Source organism: Leopardus geoffroyi, chromosome B3 (genome assembly GCF_018350155.1).
Source record: "Leopardus geoffroyi isolate Oge1 chromosome B3, O.geoffroyi_Oge1_pat1.0, whole genome shotgun sequence".
NCBI lineage: Eukaryota > Metazoa > Chordata > Mammalia > Carnivora > Felidae > Leopardus > Leopardus geoffroyi.
Genome location: NC_059337.1, coordinates 1,258,843 through 1,277,240, shown reverse-complemented (window position 1 = coordinate 1,277,240; position 18,398 = coordinate 1,258,843). Strand labels below are relative to the sequence as shown.

General features: G+C 56.0%; 1 long non-coding RNA gene across 1 annotated transcript in view; it reads left to right on the top strand.

Moving 5' to 3' along the window:
- The first annotated feature begins 1,978 nt into the window (after window positions 1–1,978).
- LOC123584424 overlaps window positions 1,979–18,398 on the top strand; it is a 30,224-nt gene continuing 13,804 nt past the window's right edge. The window contains exon 1 of the long non-coding RNA XR_006705411.1: window positions 1,979–2,327. This is a non-coding gene — a long non-coding RNA (uncharacterized LOC123584424). The remainder of the gene's footprint in view (window positions 2,328–18,398) is intronic.

Here is an 18,398-nt window from a genome sequence, read left to right as displayed (position 1 = left end):
AGACATGCCCGCCGTGCCCCCTCCAGCGCATGCCGGTAAGCCAACGGGCCCGCTGGAGTCCTGGGGGTGGCAGGGAGGCCGGCCTTTTGTGGCCTCCCCAGGGCCGTGTGTGCCTGGAGCCTCCGCGCTGCCCTGGCGCGTCCTTCAGCAGCACAGTGGCTCCCGTCCGGGTGGCTGGTGTCCCGTCCCACCGAGAGCGCCCCTGGGGATGGCGGGACTGGAGCCACGGGGCTTCTTCAAGGTCTAGAGCAGGAGGTAAGCTTGACGGACACGGGTCTTTTCCGTGGAAGAATCAAACTGGGCGCTGAGGCCGGGACACGGAGATGTCCCAGTGCTAAGGTGCCGGGAGTGTGCAGGCTGGCCTGTGCGTGGAATTGAATGACTTGTGGCCCTCAGACCCTACAGACCACCGGGTTCAGCAGCCACGCGTGTCACGTGGCCAAATGCCAGCAAGGTAGCCGCGGTCCTGTGACCTGACACCTCCAGGGACAGGAGCTCCTGCTTCCTAAGGCAGCCGATGCCATCCCGGGACAGCTCTCAACCGCGTTTTTGTAAAGGTCTCCTTTCTTCTCAAAATAGATCTCCCTTCCCATTGAAAACAGCCTTTCTTCGCCCCTGCTTATCCTTTCCTCCCTGTCGCCTCTCGTCAGCCCATCCCTCTGTAGGCTAATGGAAACAGAGCTACAGAATATTTTGGTTGTCAGGTCAGGGACCTCAGTCCACACTGCATGTGTCTGGGGAGCAGACCCTGTGGCGTCTCTGGTCTCTGAGATGAGATGTCTGCCCTGCGAGAGGGGCCCTGGGCGGGAGAGGCAGGTAGGAGCCTCCCCGGCGGCCATCCAGGCTAAGGAAGGCCTGGCAGAGCCACGGCGGGTCCCGGAGAGGAAGCCGGCCTTCGGGGAGCTCTGCGTCCTCCGGGACCTGGCCTGCCTCAGTGGCCCTGCTGGACCCCATCACCGGAGGGAGTTGCTCCTTGGCACAGACGTGAGGCTGGATTTCAGAGGCAGCTGGAGTTGTCAGGGAATTACTCTCTCTGTAGTTGGAGATCCGTGAGGCGCGTCGTGGTGGTCAGTGTGCCACGGTCTCCTCTCTGTCTGCCTCAGAATGAAAAGGTGGCCTTGTTCCTCCTGGAAAGGGCTGTTGGTGACCGCAGATATGCACATGTTTGGGTCTAGGGTTCCCTTCACCTTGTTCGCTAGCTCTCCTCCCAGGCAGTCTGCTCTCTGTCAAAAGCACTGCTTCCTGTGATTTTGGCTGCTGCTGGCCCTGAGGTGCCCCTCGGCTCCCACTGCGGGGGGCCCGGAGGGTCTCCGTGGGCACGGTACATTTGGTTCAAAGGGTTCTCCCACCCATTGTCCCATTGGACCCTCACCAGAACCTTGTCAGGTTTCCATTTTACAGATGAAGAGACCAAGACTTAAAAAAGCTAAAAGAGGGGCGCCTGGGTGGCTCAGTCGGTTAAGCGTCCGACTTCGGCTCAGGTCATGATCTCATAGTTCGTGGGTTCGAGCCCTGCATCCGGCTCTGTGCTGACAGCTGGGAGCCCGGAGCCTGCTTCAGATTCTGTGTCTTCCTCTCCCTCTGCCCCTCCCCTGCTTGTGCGCGCGCTCTCTCTCTCTCTCTCTCTCTCTCTCTCAAAAATAAACATTAAAAAAAAATTTTAAAAAAGCAAAGAACGGAGAGAGCCCCTCTCATCCCTTCCTTGAGGCTTGGAAGTCCTGCTCTGCCCATCAGGTACCAGGACGGAAAGGGTCACTTTCTGTTGTATTTGGCCAAGGATGCCCCAAAGCTTCAGAAACAGCTGTACCGGGGACCCGAGAGTAAACTCAAGGCCCCCTGACTTCTGCTCTGGTAATAATAGCTGTCACTGTAGGAACGTAGTGATAGTAACAACTAACACTTTAAAAACCATGTAACAGCTTACAAAGCGCCATTTGTACAAATTGACGTACTGCATTTACTTTCTGTCCTGCTTGCAGGTTCTCTGTGCTCCAGAACCACACGTGACCCCGCGGAGATGACCGTCCTCAAGGTCAGCAACGTGTTACCAATTTCACCTGATTACTGTGTGCAGAATACGGAAAGCCTAGGTGTGGTCCCCGAGGGTAATCTCCAAAGGGTGCGTCTTCCGTGGCCCAGCTCGGATTTCAACCCCGCGTGCTTGCTCATAGCGCCCCAGCCTCCACGTCACGTTCTTTACGAGTCAACGGTGCATTTACTGAAAGCAGAGTCAGCCCTCTGTTAGGACGCACGTGTGAGAGTGGGTTTCTGCCTGGCGCAATTCGATATACCGGCTATTAAGCCACCGAAAGACGGCTGAGGTCTAGGTGAGTATTTAAGTTTGCTCAGACTAAGGCATCCCCTATCATGTTTTTGCCAGGAAAGAGGCTGGGGATGGCAGCCTGATTTGCATATGCAAACCCGATCACCATGCTGTGTAAATACGTATCCCTCGTTCGTCGTCACTTCTGTGGTCGGCAGTCCCACAGCGAGCGTCCGTGCCGGCCAGGCCTGTTCCTGAGTCCGGGAGGAGACTTCTCCACACGTCATCCAGCTTCTGTGCAAGCGTAGTCTTAGCAGGGCGAATTGGAGGCTGAGTGTGTGCGTGTGTGACGGGTATGGGTGTGTGTGAGTGTGACAGTGTGTGTGAGTGAGTGTGTGTGCGTGTGTGTGACGGGCATGAATTCAAAGTGACACCGTTTGGGGCGCCTGGGTGGCGCAGTCGGTTAAGCGTCCGACTTCAGCCAGGTCACGATCTCGCGGTCCGTGAGTTCGAGCCCCGCGTCAGGCTCTGGGCTGATGGCTCAGAGCCTGGAGCCTGTTTCCGATTCTGTGTCTCCCTCTCTCTCTGCCCCTCCCCCGTTCATGCTCTGTCTCTCTCTGTCCCAAAAATAAATAAACGTTGAAAAAAAAAAAAATTCAAAGTGACACCGTTTAGTGGAAAGGCTGATTTATGTTCCCTCCTGCCTTGAGAACACTAATTAGGATAACGGGAGAGCCTTTCTGGTTTGGAAAAGCGTTCGAAGGGGGTCGGGGAGGACTTTTTGTCTCCTCTCTCAGGCCTCCTGCCCCTCAGCTGTGGCCCGTGGGCTCACGGGGTGACACAGGGGAGGACAGGTGGCTGTTAGGGACACTTTGTAGACTCCAGGGCGCCTGCCGACATCACGGGGGCAGAGAGCTCACCACGTCTCCTGATCGGTAGCGTCCACTTTGATCAACGTGTCCACAAATCAAAGTCCTGTCATTCAGACCAAAAGAAGTGACACCACGGCGCATAGGACGTACGACAGGACAGTCCTTACCAAATTCCGGCTGCCGTTTGGGACTAGGACAAGCTGGTCCTAAAATCCAGATAGAAATGCAAAGAACCCAAAATAGGCACAGAGAATTTATCGAAGAACTCACACTTCCCAGGCTCAAACTTACTACAAAATGACACAAATCAAAAGAGTGTGATGCTAACACAAGGGTAAGTATACAAATTAATGGGATATAGTCGACATTCCAGAAATAAAGCCTCACGTTTATGGTCAACTGAGATGTGACAAGGATGCTAAGACAACTCAATGGGGGAAGGAGAGTCTTTTCGACAAATGCCGCGGGGACAGCTGGACAGCCTCACACTGAAGAATGAGGTTGGACCCCTGCCTCAAAGCCCAGGCAAAAATTAACTCGAAAGGAATAGACGTAAGCACTTTAATTATAAAACTCTTAGAAGAAAACATAGGAATAAATCTTCCTGATGTTGGATCGGGAAATGGTTTTACAGAGACGAAGCCAGAAGCAAATGTGACCAAAGAAAATACGGGTATTTTGGACTCGCAGAGATTTTTAGTGCTCCGGAGGGCACTATCAAGAGAGTGAAGGATGGAGGAAAATATTTGCCAGTCAGGCGTGACAGGACTGGTTTTCGGAACTCTTAGGCCCGCGTAACGTAAAGACAAAAAAGGGCAAAGGATCTGAAGAGACTTTTCTCCAAATAAGATGTGTAAATGGCCAGTGAGCACAGGTGTTCCCTCGCTGACTATTAGAGAAATCAAAGTCAAGACCACAATGAGTGACTATTTCACAGCCATTAGTGCTTCCAAAGTAGAACACTCAGGTAATTACAAGTGTTGGCGAGGATGTGCCGAAATTGGCACCCCCATTCACTGCCGACAGGGATAGAAACACAGCTCAGAACGTTAACTATAGAGTCGTTACTTGACCCGCAGGTAGGAGACAGGACAGACCCGCACAAACGCTGTAACGTGAATGTACGTAGACCACGTGTAGTGTGTAAACAGCCACGGTGTAGAAGCAGTCCCGATCCGAATCAATTGGGGAACGGGCAAACACAACGTAATCTGTCTGTACAGTAGAACGTTATTCGGTAGTACGAGGGAGCGTTGATACACGCTCCAACGTGGATGAGCCCTAAAACCTTACCCTGAGTGAGAGAATCCAGACACATAAGGCTGACTGTTGTATGATCCCGTTTATAAGAAGTCCTCAGGCGGGGACCTCTGCAGACACAGAAGGTGTGGCAGCAGCTCGGGAGGCTGGGGCTGGGGTATCGTGGGTATTTGCAGAGGCGTTAAAATGTTTTGAAATTTCCTGTGCTGTTGGTTGCACAACTCTGAATATACTAACTGAATTGTACAATTTAAATTGGTGAATTGTATGGTGTGTGGATTATTTCTCAATGACACCGTTAAGACAAGGTGCAAAGGTAAAGGCCCCTTGTCTCTCCTTCCCCGTGTCTTCCCTCCTTTCAGAAATAAGGGTGGCTGTCGGTGGCACCAAATCCCGTTAAGTAAGTTTGTAAAGTTCCTAAGCTGTGACTTGAAAGCTGCCCCTGTGACTCCTCTGCGGGGAGGCGTCTTTATCTGAGGGTCGCATGCAGGGCCACCCTCAGGGGAGGCCTGTCACTGGCTGCTGGGAAGGGACCAAGGATGGATGAAGGGGCAGGTGTGCGTTCAAAGCTGGGGAGACCCAGAGCTGAGATTTCAGGAGTTGGGTGTTTAGGAGGTCCTGAGAGTGTCCTGATCCTTGCGTCCGGGCGGCTTGGCTCCCTGGGACTGGTTCTGTTTTGGGGAGGAAGTGAGTGGAGAGAGGTGTCAGTGAGGCTGAGAGAGCAGAGGGCCGGGGTCCTGGAGCAGAGGTGGCCCTGAGAACCCACAGCCGCCAGGATCCACAGACACCATGATCCCTCTCAGGGCCGGAAAGAGAGGGTTTGCATCAGGCTTGCCTAAATCTTGAGACAAGGTGACCCTAAGATGGGGTTCATGTGCTGGTGAAGTTCTTGGTCCAGAGCAGGCTGTGAACAGGTGCCCTTCCCGCTGGGTCTCCCCTGGGGGGGGGGGGGCTTCCGCTGCAGCAGCGTGGCCCCTGCTCTCCACCCCTCCTTCTGTCTCCACCCCTCCTTCAGAGAACATAGTGGCTGGCGCTCCGTCTGGACAAAATCTTGCCACGGTTTCTGCCCAACCAGGACCTGTCTCTGAAGAACCTCATCCGCAGCTTCAAAAACGTTTGGGGGCATCTGGGCGGCTCAGTAGGTTGAGCGTCTGCCTCTTGATCTCGGCTCAGGTCATGATCTCACGGTTCGTGAGTTCGAGCCCCGCGTCGGGCTCTGTGCTGACAGCATGGAGCCTGGAGCCTGCTTCGGATTCTCTGTCTCCCTCTCTCTCTGCCCCTCCCCACCCTCTCTCTCTAAAAAAAAAACTAAAAAAGAGTTTGGGAGTCAGACAGGGATCCGCGTCACCATCAGCCAGCCTCCCGGACCCTTGGGTATCTTGTCTTCTCCCTTTGACAACAACCTGTGACCCTTTATGCTGTACGAATCTTCGTTACTGGAGCCACTTCACGTCTGGCTCCTGTTGGACGCTTCTGGACGGGGCTGCACTTCTCCCGGACACATCAGTCACGACGGGGTGACCCAGGGAGGCTTGCCGCTGGTTTGGCCGTTCCTTGTACCGTTTCTGTAGTCTGTTCCATGTCTTTGCCGGGGCCGTTTCCGGGGACAGAGCGGACGTTTGCAAGCCCTTCAGATGAGTCAGGCCCTTGACTCCACATTCACCCTGAAAAAGAGGCAGGGCTCCCGTGCGGACTTTGTCTGCACCAGAGGTGGTCAATGGCAGTGGCGCCCCCGGGGAGCACCGTCGATGTCTGCAGACATGTGGGAATGCCAGAGCTCGAGAAGGGGCTCTGGTGTCTGGTGGGTAGAGGCCAGGAATGCTGCTGGAAGTCCCATAGTACACGGGGCTTAGAGCTCCAAGCCTTGGTGTGTGTGTGTGTGTGTGTGTGTGTGTGTGTCTGCTCACAAGTGAACGACACCAGGGGTCTTGACTGGCTGGGATTTTAGGGTTTGGATGTGAGGAAACCAGGGATACAAGCAAACACCGACTTTGCAGTAAGACGGATGAAGATATTAAAGAGGGAATATCGACCTCTCTGGTCAACGTGAAAGAACTTTCTATTCCTAGTGGAAAACAAACTAGCGAAACTGAAAACCGCCACCTCGGGGCTTCCAGGCAAGTCCACAAAGAACAAAACCAACATGGTAGGCCCCCCAGCGCCGTCACCCACCCCCCTGGCAAACTAGGACTTCCCTTGTTTAAAAGGCCGTCTAGACGATGGTGTCTGCAGATGTGTTTCGCACTGTGTGGGACACTTTGGTTCTGAAGAATGACGCTTAATTACTCTCCAGGCACTATGCTAATTTCTAAGTGCGGCATATTGGAAATTCTGTTTACTCTCAGCAAACGTGATTGGCCGGCATTCTCAGCGACGTCATTTCAGACGGGCGCTCATTAAATTCTGGCTGAATAACCAAAGCATCGGCTTAACAGAACTACCTTTCCAATGACTCATCTACTCGGCTACTTGGTTTAATTAAACATAAACACGTGCAGCTTCAAACGCTTATATTTGGCTTTCCCTTCAAGACTCTGGCCGGGACCCTAATTTGGCAATTACCCGTGGCAAGGAGCAAGGGGATGTCGGCATCTGGTCCCAAATGCCCATCCAGCCAGGGGCAGGTCCCCACATTCCCCAGAGCCTTCGCACGGGCATCTGGATGCGTGAGTGCCAAGGGCTCGGGGTGAAGAACCCATGGGCCAGGCCCACCTTCTCCCCCGGGATCCTCCTGAGACGTCCTTCGCCCATTGGCTTGGTCACCATTGGGCGTCTGATGACCCCCTTTCATTGGGTGCCTGATGACCCCCTTTCATTGGGCGTCTGATGACCCCCTTTCATTGGGCGTCTGATGACCCCCTTTCATTGGGCGTCAGATGACCCCCTTTCATTGGGCGTCTGATGACCCCCTTTCATTGGACGTCTGATGACCCCCTTTCATTGGGCGTTTGATGACCCCCTTTCTGCTGTCTGCAGGGAAAGACCAAGACCAGAACCCCGGCTGCTGTCACCGGTGTGGCTGCCTTTCCCGCTCTGTGCTGGAAACAGGTCTCTCGAAACATCAACACAGTCTCTGAGCCAGACCCAGGCGAGCCTGTTTTCTTGTCGGGCCCCAACTTGGCCAGAGTGGCGAGGTGTCCTCACCTGAGAGTGTGGGGGGCGGGGTCTCATGCCAGTTGGGGGCTCTGCCTTTCCAGAATTAAGCCCAGCAAAGTGCTTCGATGCACACCCCTTCAGGTTGGCATTGCAATCCTCCCTGGACCACAGCTTTGTAACCCTCGGTCCATGCACATAGCTGCCGGGGTCCTCGAAGCTGCTTCCTCTCCCCCCCAGCTGAGGACCTGCCTCTTCTCCCCTCCCCGCCCCCTCGTCCAGCTCTCACCTCTCGGACCGGATCCAGCACTTTCTCTGCGTTTCCGAAGCCAGTGTCCACAGACCCGTCCTCTGTCTTCTGCGTCCACCAAGCTGCCTGTGGATTGTGTGATTTATGGAAACATGTCACCCACACGAGAGGTGAAGCTCCAAGTAGCTCAGGACAAGCTGAGATTGTACTCAGCAAAACAGCCAGCAGCCAAGAGCAATTTTAGTTTTTTTTTAATTTTTTAATGTTTATTTATTTTTGAGGGACAGAGAGACAGAGCGCGAGCAGAGGAGGGGCAGAGAGAGAGGGAGACACAGAATCCGAAGCGGGCTCCAGGCTCCGAGCCGTCAGCACAGAGCCCGATGCGGGGCTCGAACTCACAGACCGTGAGATCACGACCTGAGCCGAAGTCGGACACTCAACTGACTGAGCCACCCAGGTGTCCCCAGCCAAGAGCAATTTTTAACAACTTGCCATTGTGCTCCTGTCCGTGGACGTTGATGGGAACCCGGTGAGCCGTCCACAGAAACAGTTCTTTCCTGGAGATCACGCGTGGGGACTGGGATCTGGGCTGGGGAGGCGCGTCTAGAGGCTACCCGACGGACACAGGGAGGGTGACCGCGTCTGGCTGCAGCAAGTCCCAGGTGTCATGGCTGACCCCCGCCTGCGCCTCTGGGGACAGTCCCTTTATCAGTCCGTCTTCAGATGACCCGGTCCCGGTGTGTCCTGTGCGTCCGGCCGGGGCTCTGCCTGATGCCGGAGTTAATCACGTTCTCTCTACGCCCTCACGGCGTCTTGTGCCCGCCCCTGCTTCCGCACACACCGTGCCGTCTCGTAGGACCCGATTCCGTGCTGGTGTTCCTGAGAGAGCTGTGAACTCCGGGGGACAGGGACAACGTCTTGCTCACCACTCTGCCTCGGGGCCAAGAAACTGTCTGGGGGTGTCTTTGCGGATGCAGGAGATGAGGCGGACGGTGCCCCGGGCAGGTGGGAGAGAGTCCCAGGCAGTCCTACCAGGTCGTGCCGCACGCGGGCGGGGGTCTCCCACGAGGCAGGGGTGGGGAGTGGGTCCAGATTCGGGAGCAGGACTGTCGGCCGTACGCCTAGTGTGCACGCCCAGGGGCCAGACGATCTGCGTTTGGAGCCGACTTCATTGGCTCGCCGGTTGTGTGCCTTTCCCTGCCCAGGTTTCTGTGCCCATCGTACGGTCATGAAACAGTGCCCACCTCGCAGGATCCACGTGTCGATGGGGTGTGATGCCACGTGCGGGCGCATGGTGAGCCCTCGGTCACCGTGAGCTTGAGCATAAGCCGTGCTCCCAGGGTTCAGGTGCAGGCCGGGGCACAGAAGGGTCTGGGCTCTCAGGTCAGCTGTGTCGTGTGGCCGCGACAAGTCGGTTCTGTCCTCTGGGTCCGGAGAGCGCTTCTGGGCCGACTTTCTCGCACCTACTGGCCGAACAGTTGTATCCGAGCTAGTCTTCGTGGGTTTCTGTAGGTAGAATGGTCCCTCTCCTCTCCCCGTGTCACTGCCAGAGCCCCTGAGCCCTGGGACGCGGTTTCTGCCCGTCTCTCACTCTTTGTTTGCTCAGCACTTGGGGACAGAGGTGGCCGTCCCCTGGCTAGGACCCGTGTTCTGCGTCTCCGTCTGTCCTGGAGCCTTGTGACCTCCTGCCTTCTCTCTGCCTCCCACGCGTGATAAGGCACCCGGGACGGGTGTGGCCCCCATAGGGCAGGGTGGGGGTGGGGAGGGGGTGGCCCCCACAGGGCAGGGCGGGGGTGGGGCTGGTGTGCCCCCTTCCCCACCCCGTCATGCAGGGCAGGGTGGAGGTAGGGTGGGTGTGGCACCCCCACGGGGGGGGGGGCGGGCAGGGCAGGGTGGAGGTGGGGGGGGTGGCCCCTAGAAGGTAGGGTGCAGGTGGGGCGGGGGTGGCCCCCACAGGGCAGGGTGGGGCGGGGCGGGACGAGGCAGCCCGCAGTTACCAGTGGTCCTGCGCAGCCGGGTGGGGGGAACGCTCTCCTGCGGGCCCATGTGGGACGTTCCTGTCCTGCCCGACCGCGCCGACCCCGCCAGCACTGAGGCAGGTACTTCGGTTCCCCGAGATTCCCGTGTCTACTTCTCGCAACGTGGAACAGAGAGGGGAGTGGACAGGTGTCGCCCTCAGTCTCCAGCGCACGCTGGGCTGACTGGGGAACGTTCTACGCGGCCCCAAGGACAGTGGCCAGAATCCTGCCTGGCAAGGCCTGACGGGCACAGCCGGCGGAAGTGTTCGTGACGCTGCCTGGGGTGTGTGGCCCGGGACCGCGTGTCCCGACTGGTGTTTGTAGGCGAGCCGTGGGTTCGGTGGATGCTGGCCGCACGGGCTGCACGGATGGGCCTGTGGGCCGGGCAGCTGCCCAAGCAAGGCTCTGCCTCGTGCCCATCTTGGGGCGAGCCGGGGGGGCCGAGGACCCCCTGAGCGTGCCGGCCGAGGGGGGCCCCTCTCTGGGCGGGAGGCTCGTCTGAGGGAAGGGCCCCTGAAGAAGCGGCTCCGCTCCTTGGGACCTTCGGCGTCCCACGCGGGGAGGGCGGTCAGTCCTTCCTCCTGGACTGCGGGGGAGGCGGGTGATGGGGCCTTGGGCTCAAGTGCGCTCACTGAACCCCAGTGTTCACGGGCTCGCTGTGCTGAGCGCTGGGGGTTGGCAGGTAAGTGCGTGTTGTGGTTCCCTCTCCGATGGGGAGGGACTGCTTAAGGGACTGGCGTCCGGCAGGAACGTTCCCCCTCCCGTCGGAGCGGAGAAGCTGGAGCAGGGCAGGGGAGAGTCAAAGCCGAAAGGCGAGCACGTGGCAGAAGGCGTGGCCTATCCTCGGGGTTCCGAGGGACTGTTGGCTGTGTGCCTGGCTGGGGAGGAGGACCCGGGAGCACCGTACCCGGTCGGGGAGGAGGACCCGGGAGCACCAGTGCACCCGCGAGGCCGATTTCATCCCCTGAATCCCCCAGCGAACGCTCACGGGTGGGAACTGCAGACAAGCCTTGCACATGGCGGGCAGCCCGGCGGGATCGAGACGGAAGGGTTTCTCTTCCCTCCCATGATTCCTCTGTGGCCCTGAGACGCCCCTGAGTCTCTACTAGAGGGCTTGCTCACGCAGGAATGTGGGTACGGGGACCCCCGAGTGCAGCTTTCTGCAAGCCTAACGTTCCCGGGCTGCCTGCTCCAGAGTCGGGGGGGTGACGGCGGCCGAGGGCTGGCGATTGTGTTCCGTGTCCCGCCCGCATGTGGGCTCTAGGGTGTGGGGCTGGGAGAGAGAGACCGCAGGGACTGCCAGCTGCCGACGGACGCCCCTCCGTGCCCACCCTCCGATGGCCAGATGGACGGACTGGGGAGAGAAACAGTTGTCAGGATTCGCACCGACACTCGGGTATGAGAGAAGGGGACTGTTTTTGTGCGTCGGGCTTTCCTGGGGAGTGAGATGGGAAGGGGTCCGGGGCTCCGTGTAGGTGACAGGCTTTGTAGCTCCTGGAGCCATTCTCTCGTCGCCTCCAGGGCCCCTTCTGCACCGTGTGGCTCCGTGTAATTCAGCATCACAGCGGGAACAGCGTGTGCCTTCTGGCCTGCAGGTCACAGTGGCCTTTGGTTAATGTGTCGTGTGGGGCCACCTCAGGGTCTTTCGAGGGGCGGAAGGTGAACAGCCCATCCCTGGTCCCCAAGGAGAGGTTGGTGTCCGCAGGGAGGGGGGCAGGCCTGTGCCTCTGCACAGGGGCCTTCGCACGCCTGCTTGACCGCAGGCTTCCGTGCTGAGCCCAGAGGGCAGAGCGTGACGCGTGTAAGAGGGGCCAGCCTGTCCCCTGGGAACCTCGCGTTGTGGAGGGTTGGGGACCTGCGGGGGGGGGAGGTGACTCACAGGGCTGGATTCCCCGGCCTGGAAGGGGTGCTCCTGGCCGGCTACCGGAATTGCTGCCGTGGCCTCCTCTGTGTCACAAGTCCACCGGAAGGCGTCCAGCCGTGGACACCTGTGGCTAGGAGGGCATCTAACTCACGGGGAAGGAGAGCCCGCCGCCATCAGGCTGGCATGCTGATCCCCAGCCGAGTTCCGTGGGTCTCCCGGCTGGAAGAGGGGGAGTTACCGAGCTCTCTCAGTCCCGCACTCGTTCCCCTTTCCATGTGGCCCCGGCCTCACGGGCAGTGCTCCAGCCACGGGGCCACGTGTGGTGTGGCCTGCACACAGCCTTGCCAGGTGCCCTGCACAGGCCACTCCTGTGCCGAGGGGCACGAGCTGTGAGGGCGTGTGGATGGGCCTTCTGGAGGCCAGCTTGGTTGGTGCCTGGTCCGCGGTTGGCACTCAAAGACCAGTTATGGAGCCACTGTTCCCTAAAATTCCAGAGAGCGGACCGCACGTGGCTTTGGAGGGGGGGCCGCACGTGTGTTTGGAGGGGGGGGCCGCACGTATCTTTGGAGGGGGGACCGCACGTGTGTTTGGAGAGTGGGCTGCACGTGTCTTTGGAGAGGGGACCGCACATGTCTTTGGAGAGGGGGCCCCATGTGTCTTTGGAGAGGGGACCGCACATGTCTTTGGAGAGGGGGCCCCATGTGTCTTTGGAGGGGGGACCGCACGTGTCTTTGGAGAGTGGGCCGCACGTGTCTTTGGAGAGGGGGCCCCACGTGTCTTTGGAGGGGGGACCGCACGTGTCTTTGGAGGAGGGACCACACGTGGCTTTGGAGGGGAGACCGCACGTGTCTTTGGAGGGGGGACCGCACATGTGTTTGGAGGGGGGGGGCCGCACGTGTCTTTGGAGAGTGGGCCGCACGTGTCTTTGGAGAGGGGCCGCACGTGTCTTTGGAGGGGGGACCGCACGTGTCTTTGGAGGGGGGACCGCACGTGTCTTTGGAGGGGGGACCGCACGTGGCTTTGGAGGGGGGACCGCACGTGGCTTTGGAGGGGGGGCCCCACGTGTCTTTGGAGGGGGGACCGCACGTGTCTTTGGAGGGGGGACCGCACGTGGCTTTGGAGGGGAGACCGCACGTGTCTTTGGAGGGGGGACCGCACGTGGCTTTGGAGGGGGGACCGCACGTGGCTTTGGAGGGGGGGCCGCACGTGTCTTTGGAGAGGGGGCCCCACGTGTCTTTGGAGGGGGGACCGCACGTGTCTTTGGAGGGGGGACCGCACGTGGCTTTGGAGGGGGGGGCCGCACGTGTCTTTGGAGAGTGGGCCGCACGTGTCTTTGGAGAGTGGGCCGCACGTGTCTTTGGAGAGGGGCCCCATGTGTCTTTGGAGGGGGGGGCCGCACGTGTCTTTGGAGAGGGGGCCGCACGTGTCTTTGGAGGGGGACTGCACGTGTCTTTGGAGGGGGGGGCCGCACGTGTCTTTGGAGGGGGGGCCGCACGTGTCTTTGGAGGGGGGACCACACATTTGTTTGGAGGGGGGGCCGCACGTGTCTTTGGAGGGGGGACCGCACGTGGCTTTGGAGGGGGGGCCGCACATTTGTTTGGAGGGGGGGCTGCACGTGTCTTTGGAGAGGGGGCCGCACGTGTCTTTGGAGGGGGGGCCGCACGTGTCTTTGGAGGGGGGACCGCACGTGGCTTTGGAGGGGGGACCGCACATGTGTTTGGAGAGTGGGCCGCACGTGTCTTTGGAGAGGGGCCCACACGTGGCTTTGGAGGGGGGACCACACATGTGTTTGGGGGGGGGGCCGCACGTGGCTTTGGAGGGGGAGCCGCACGTGTCTTTTGAGAGGGGACCGCATGTGTCTGTGCTGGAGACATCTTACAAAACAGTGAGACTCCTCCACGTGCCCAACCTGAAATTTGTGAATATTTGATCGATTTTTCCCATTCTGCCAGCTCTTAGCCATGGTTTGAGAACTCATTGGTTAATCCGAGAAGGAACTTTCCAGATGCAGAAGTGAAGGAGCCGCCCCCCTGGCACTCTTCCCGCCTAGGCCCTGGGACTCGGCTCCGGGGAGGGACAGGGCGTGAAGCATCCTCGTGCGCTCTCTGTGGGTCGCACGCCGACATGGTGATATTCGGGTTCATCGTGTTAAATGAAATGCGTATCAGTACTTGTTTCCTGTTTCACCTGCTTCTCTTCTCCTTTTCTGTCTTTTTTTTGTTTTTTCGCTTTTAGAGAGAGCATGTGTGCAGGGGAGGTGCAGAGAGAGAGAGAGAGAGAAAGCGAGAGAGGGAATCCTAAGCAGGCTCTGGGCTGTCAGCCCAGAGCCTGACGTGGGGCTCGATCCCATGACTGTGAGATCATGACCTGAGCGGAAATCAAGAGTCGGACACTCAACTGACTGAGCCGCCAGGCACCCTTGTGTTGTTGTTGTTGTTGTTACCTTTTTAACAAAATGCGGCTGCTGGAAAATTGTAAATGAACGTGTGGCCATCGGACGGGGCCGTCTTAACACTCCAGGTGTCTCCCCATCGTGGGCCGTTTCCGGGGACCGGGACGGCACCGGTTTGCACCGTGTCCTCACTGTTCTCTGCCCTTGCGTCACTCCTGTTAGTGTGGGCTCCACACTGCGTATGTCACTGCCACACTCTGTGAGTCTCACGGCTGGGTGGCGGAAGGGACCTGGCCCCCGAGTCCCGCCAGCAGGAATCAGCCTGAGTGTGCGCACGGCCCTGACGCTGCGGCTGGGTGAGGGCGAGCGGGACTCCAGCAGCCAGTGTGAACGTCCCGTATGTGACTCATGGCCCTGACCTAGGCGCGCTGGAGGGAGATGGGCACAAATGCTCACTTCTCCGCTGATGGAGACGTTGGGTGTTTTTAACTTCACGGCTGAGCTGCATCTTGACGATAATCAGAGAAGGAACAGGGCTCTGTGTCCAGGCACACAGCCAGGAGGGGTGCCGCATACGACACGGGACGAGGGCGTCGCCTTTGGAACGGTGACCCGGTGCCCCCACCATGGCTTCTGCACGCTCAGTGGGATGCTGAGGTCCGGTCACGACACGGCAGTTTAAATGGCCCGATTTTTCTTCACCAGAGTTTACTTAACACGGACTCATTGAGGTGGAAATCTATTTGTACAGAATTACGTACAGTTTGTTGGTTTTTTAAAAAAGGATCTGCTTATACGAAGGCACTTAATGGGCCCAAATGAGCCGGCCTCAGAAGCCCGAATCGTCCCTCGGGTCTCGTCTCATCAGTGCCCGCTAACGCGCGGTGACGTGTTTCCTCGTTCCTCCTGTTTTCCTGCCGCTGCCCTAATTTCTGGTTTAGTCCACACACTGGACACCCTTGTCCTTTTTCTGCCTGGCATCTCGTGCCGTGTCTTAGTGGGGCAGGGTACCTCCTTCCTACTACAGAGGCCAAAACTGCTAGACGTTTGCTGTCCTGCGTCCTGGGAGCCGGGGCGCCCTCCGTCGTGTGGCCCGGGCCTGTCCAAGCACCTGTTCACGCTGGAGACTGTGAGGCTGGGTCCAGCGAGGCAGGGAAGTAGGGGGCATGGGCTCACCCGCCGACAGTGATGCCCAGTGTCTCCGTGAGACCGTGACATGAACGGTCCCAGCGGGCAGCAGGGGCCAGCGGTGGTGACCCGGGTGGGGCGGTGATGGCCCGGGCTGGAGACCTAATGTACTGAGGCCCTTCCCGCAAACTCGCTCCCAGCACCTCTCGCCCCCGTACCTTTCTCTGCATTTTTAAAAGGCTGCGTTTGCCATCTTTTGACACACTGTGTTATTTACGTATTTTTCATATTTACTGCTAATACGTGTCCAGAGTGAAGTCCACGGGATGAGCACTTCTGTCTGTTTTGTGTGCCCACGTGTCCCAAGTACGTGTCCCAAGTACATGGCCCGTGTAGGCACTCAGTCCGTACTTGTTAAGTGACATGTTGGTGGCAGGATGGAATGAGGTCCTCCCAGGATGGGGTGGAGGCGGCCGGGCCTCCCTCTGCTTTCTTCCGAACCCCGACCTCCGGAATCTGCCACTGCCCACATGTTCCCATTCGTCCCCTTCCCCCTTAACTTAACCAGAATCGGCAGCAGCCGTTTGCAGGCAAGGTCTGCAGGGGGCGTGGGGTCACATCCCGAAACTTGCAAACGGCTGGGGCTCATTTTGTCCCCAGGGACGATCTGGCCATTTCCAGAGTCAGCTTTTTGTCACTACGTCCGGGACGTGCTGCTGGCGTCCAGCGGGGGAGGCCGGGGAGGCAGCTGAACGTCTCACACAGCAAAGGCTGGCCTGGAGGGTGGTCCCCTGGTAAGTGAAGGAACCTGGCTGCAACCCCTGTAGTTTCAAGGTCACACTCACCACGGGTGGAAATAGAATCAGAGAACGAGTAAGGCACGTGACGCAGAAGCTGGTGCTGTCACACAGGAGACTTAAAATCACAATGCTTCCTGTGTTAAAGGGTTAATGGAAAAGATGGGCAACGCGCATGAACAGACAGTGATTTAACCTGAGAAGCCGACCAGTGAGAGTAACCAAGTGAAAATGGGAGAACTGAAAAGCATAGTAACAAGGATAAAGAACGCCTTCTTTGGGCTCACTCATAGACTCAACACAGCCAAGGGAAATAATCACTGAGTCTGGAGGTAGGGTAATAAGAATTACCTGAGTGAATAGAAAGGGAAAAGAGTGGGGCGGGGGGCAGACCAGATCATGCTAGACCCCCATACAGCAGCATCGGTGGCATACCACAGCTGGCTGGCGTTGGCTTATGGAAGCCAGTTATGCACCTCTTTCCTGCTCTTTGTTCAGTGGCAAAGAACCGCGTTGAAATCCATGAGGATGCAGTTGTTTATACTAATGCCACAAATGGTATAAATGCCACCAATCAGGGCTTTTTCTCCCCTGGACAGCTGCTGTCACACACTGACCAGCACACCGCTGGACACACGCATTTAGATTCCCAGACTGGCAAGGGGGAGGCCAGGGGGCAGAAAAAACGGTGACAAGAAATTTCAAACTTAATAACAAACATATCTGGGAACAAATACCTGGTCTGGGAAGTTCAGAGACCACCAAGTAAAAGAAAACAAAACCATCTAGGTGTACTATCTCCAAACTACTGAAAACCGAAGACTAAGACAAAATCTCAAAGGCAGCCAGAGGAAAAATGGCGCATTACATAAAGAAGATATTTGTACAAAGATAATCATTACAGCCGATTTCTTATCAGAAAATATGTGAATCAGGGGACGATGAAGCAGCATCTCCTGGCGCTGAAAGAAAAAAATAATATCGTCAGTGCAGAATGCTGCACCGAGCAACATATCTTTCAAAAATGCAAGGGAAATAAAGACTTTCTCATAGAAAAAAACCCAAGAGGATTAATTTTCAGAATACTTGAACTACAAGAAATGCCAAGGAAATTCTTCTGGAAGGAATATGTATCAGTACCAGATGGAAACTTGAATCTATCCAGAGAAATAAAGATCATTCGAAATGGAGTAAAATGAGAGAAAGTGGAAAATTAATTTTTCCCTAAAAGATAATTGATATCTAAAGCAAAAATTGTAGAAATGTATTGTGTGTTTCTGATATATGTAAAAGTAAAATGTATAACAACAATGGCACAAAACATGAGAAGGAGAAATTGAGAGTATGACATTGTAAAAGGCTTACATTACGCGTGAAGCCGTATTATGCTATTCACAGTTAGACTTGAACTCAGATGTATATTGTAAATCCTAGTGGAATCACTAGGAACCTTAAATTAGTTTAAATTAAACATTAAAAAATAGATACAAGTAATAAGTCAATAGTGGAGATAGGACAGAATCATAAAAAAATAAAAAATGAAATCAAGTATACAGTCCCATTGACAATAGCATGAAAAGAATAAATTTAGAAACACATTCATGGAACGCCTGGCTGACTCAGTCGGTTACGATCGGCTCAGGTCATGATCTCATGGTTCGTGAGTTCGAGCCCCGTGCCAGGCTCTGTGCTGACCGCTCCCTCTCTACTGTGTCTCTCTCTCTCTACTCCTCCCCTGCTCCCACACTCTCTCTCTCAAAAATGAACAAACGTTAAAAACAATTTAAAAAAAGAGACACATTCATGATTTAGGATTGTATAATTTATACAATTATATAATAACATGTATTAAGTAATATGTACGTAATATAATATCATTATACGTTATATTAATTATTAATTAATATTAATATACTTATCACTATTATATTAGTAAAAGAAAGGCAATATTTGTGTGCCGGGATGACAAAATACTGCTTAGGGACAAATGAAGGTCTCCATCAATGAAGAGACATTTGTGTCCGTGGGCTGGAACTCAACATGTTGGACAGCACTCTCCCCATCAGTATAATCCACATCAAAATTCCATTGGATCTTTTTTTTCCAGAAGTTGATAAGAAGATCCTGAAACTTATATGGAAATGCACAAACATTTTGAATAGTCAAGACAATTTTGAAAAAAAAAAACAAAACAAAAAAAAAACAAAAGTTGGAGAGTTTTTATTTCCCGACCTCAAAACACCCTTTACAGGTCTTGTTACCAAGATAGTGTCGAACTAGAATCAGGACACACATATCGATCAACTGACCAGGATTAGGAGTCTAGAACTTAATCCTTACGTCCACAGTAGATTCAGTGTTTTACAAAAGTGTGAAAGCGGGTGTCTGGGGAAGGGATAGTCTGCTGGACGGCTGGCTCTGGGACAGTTAGACGCTCACGTGCTAATCGCCCAAGGTCTGC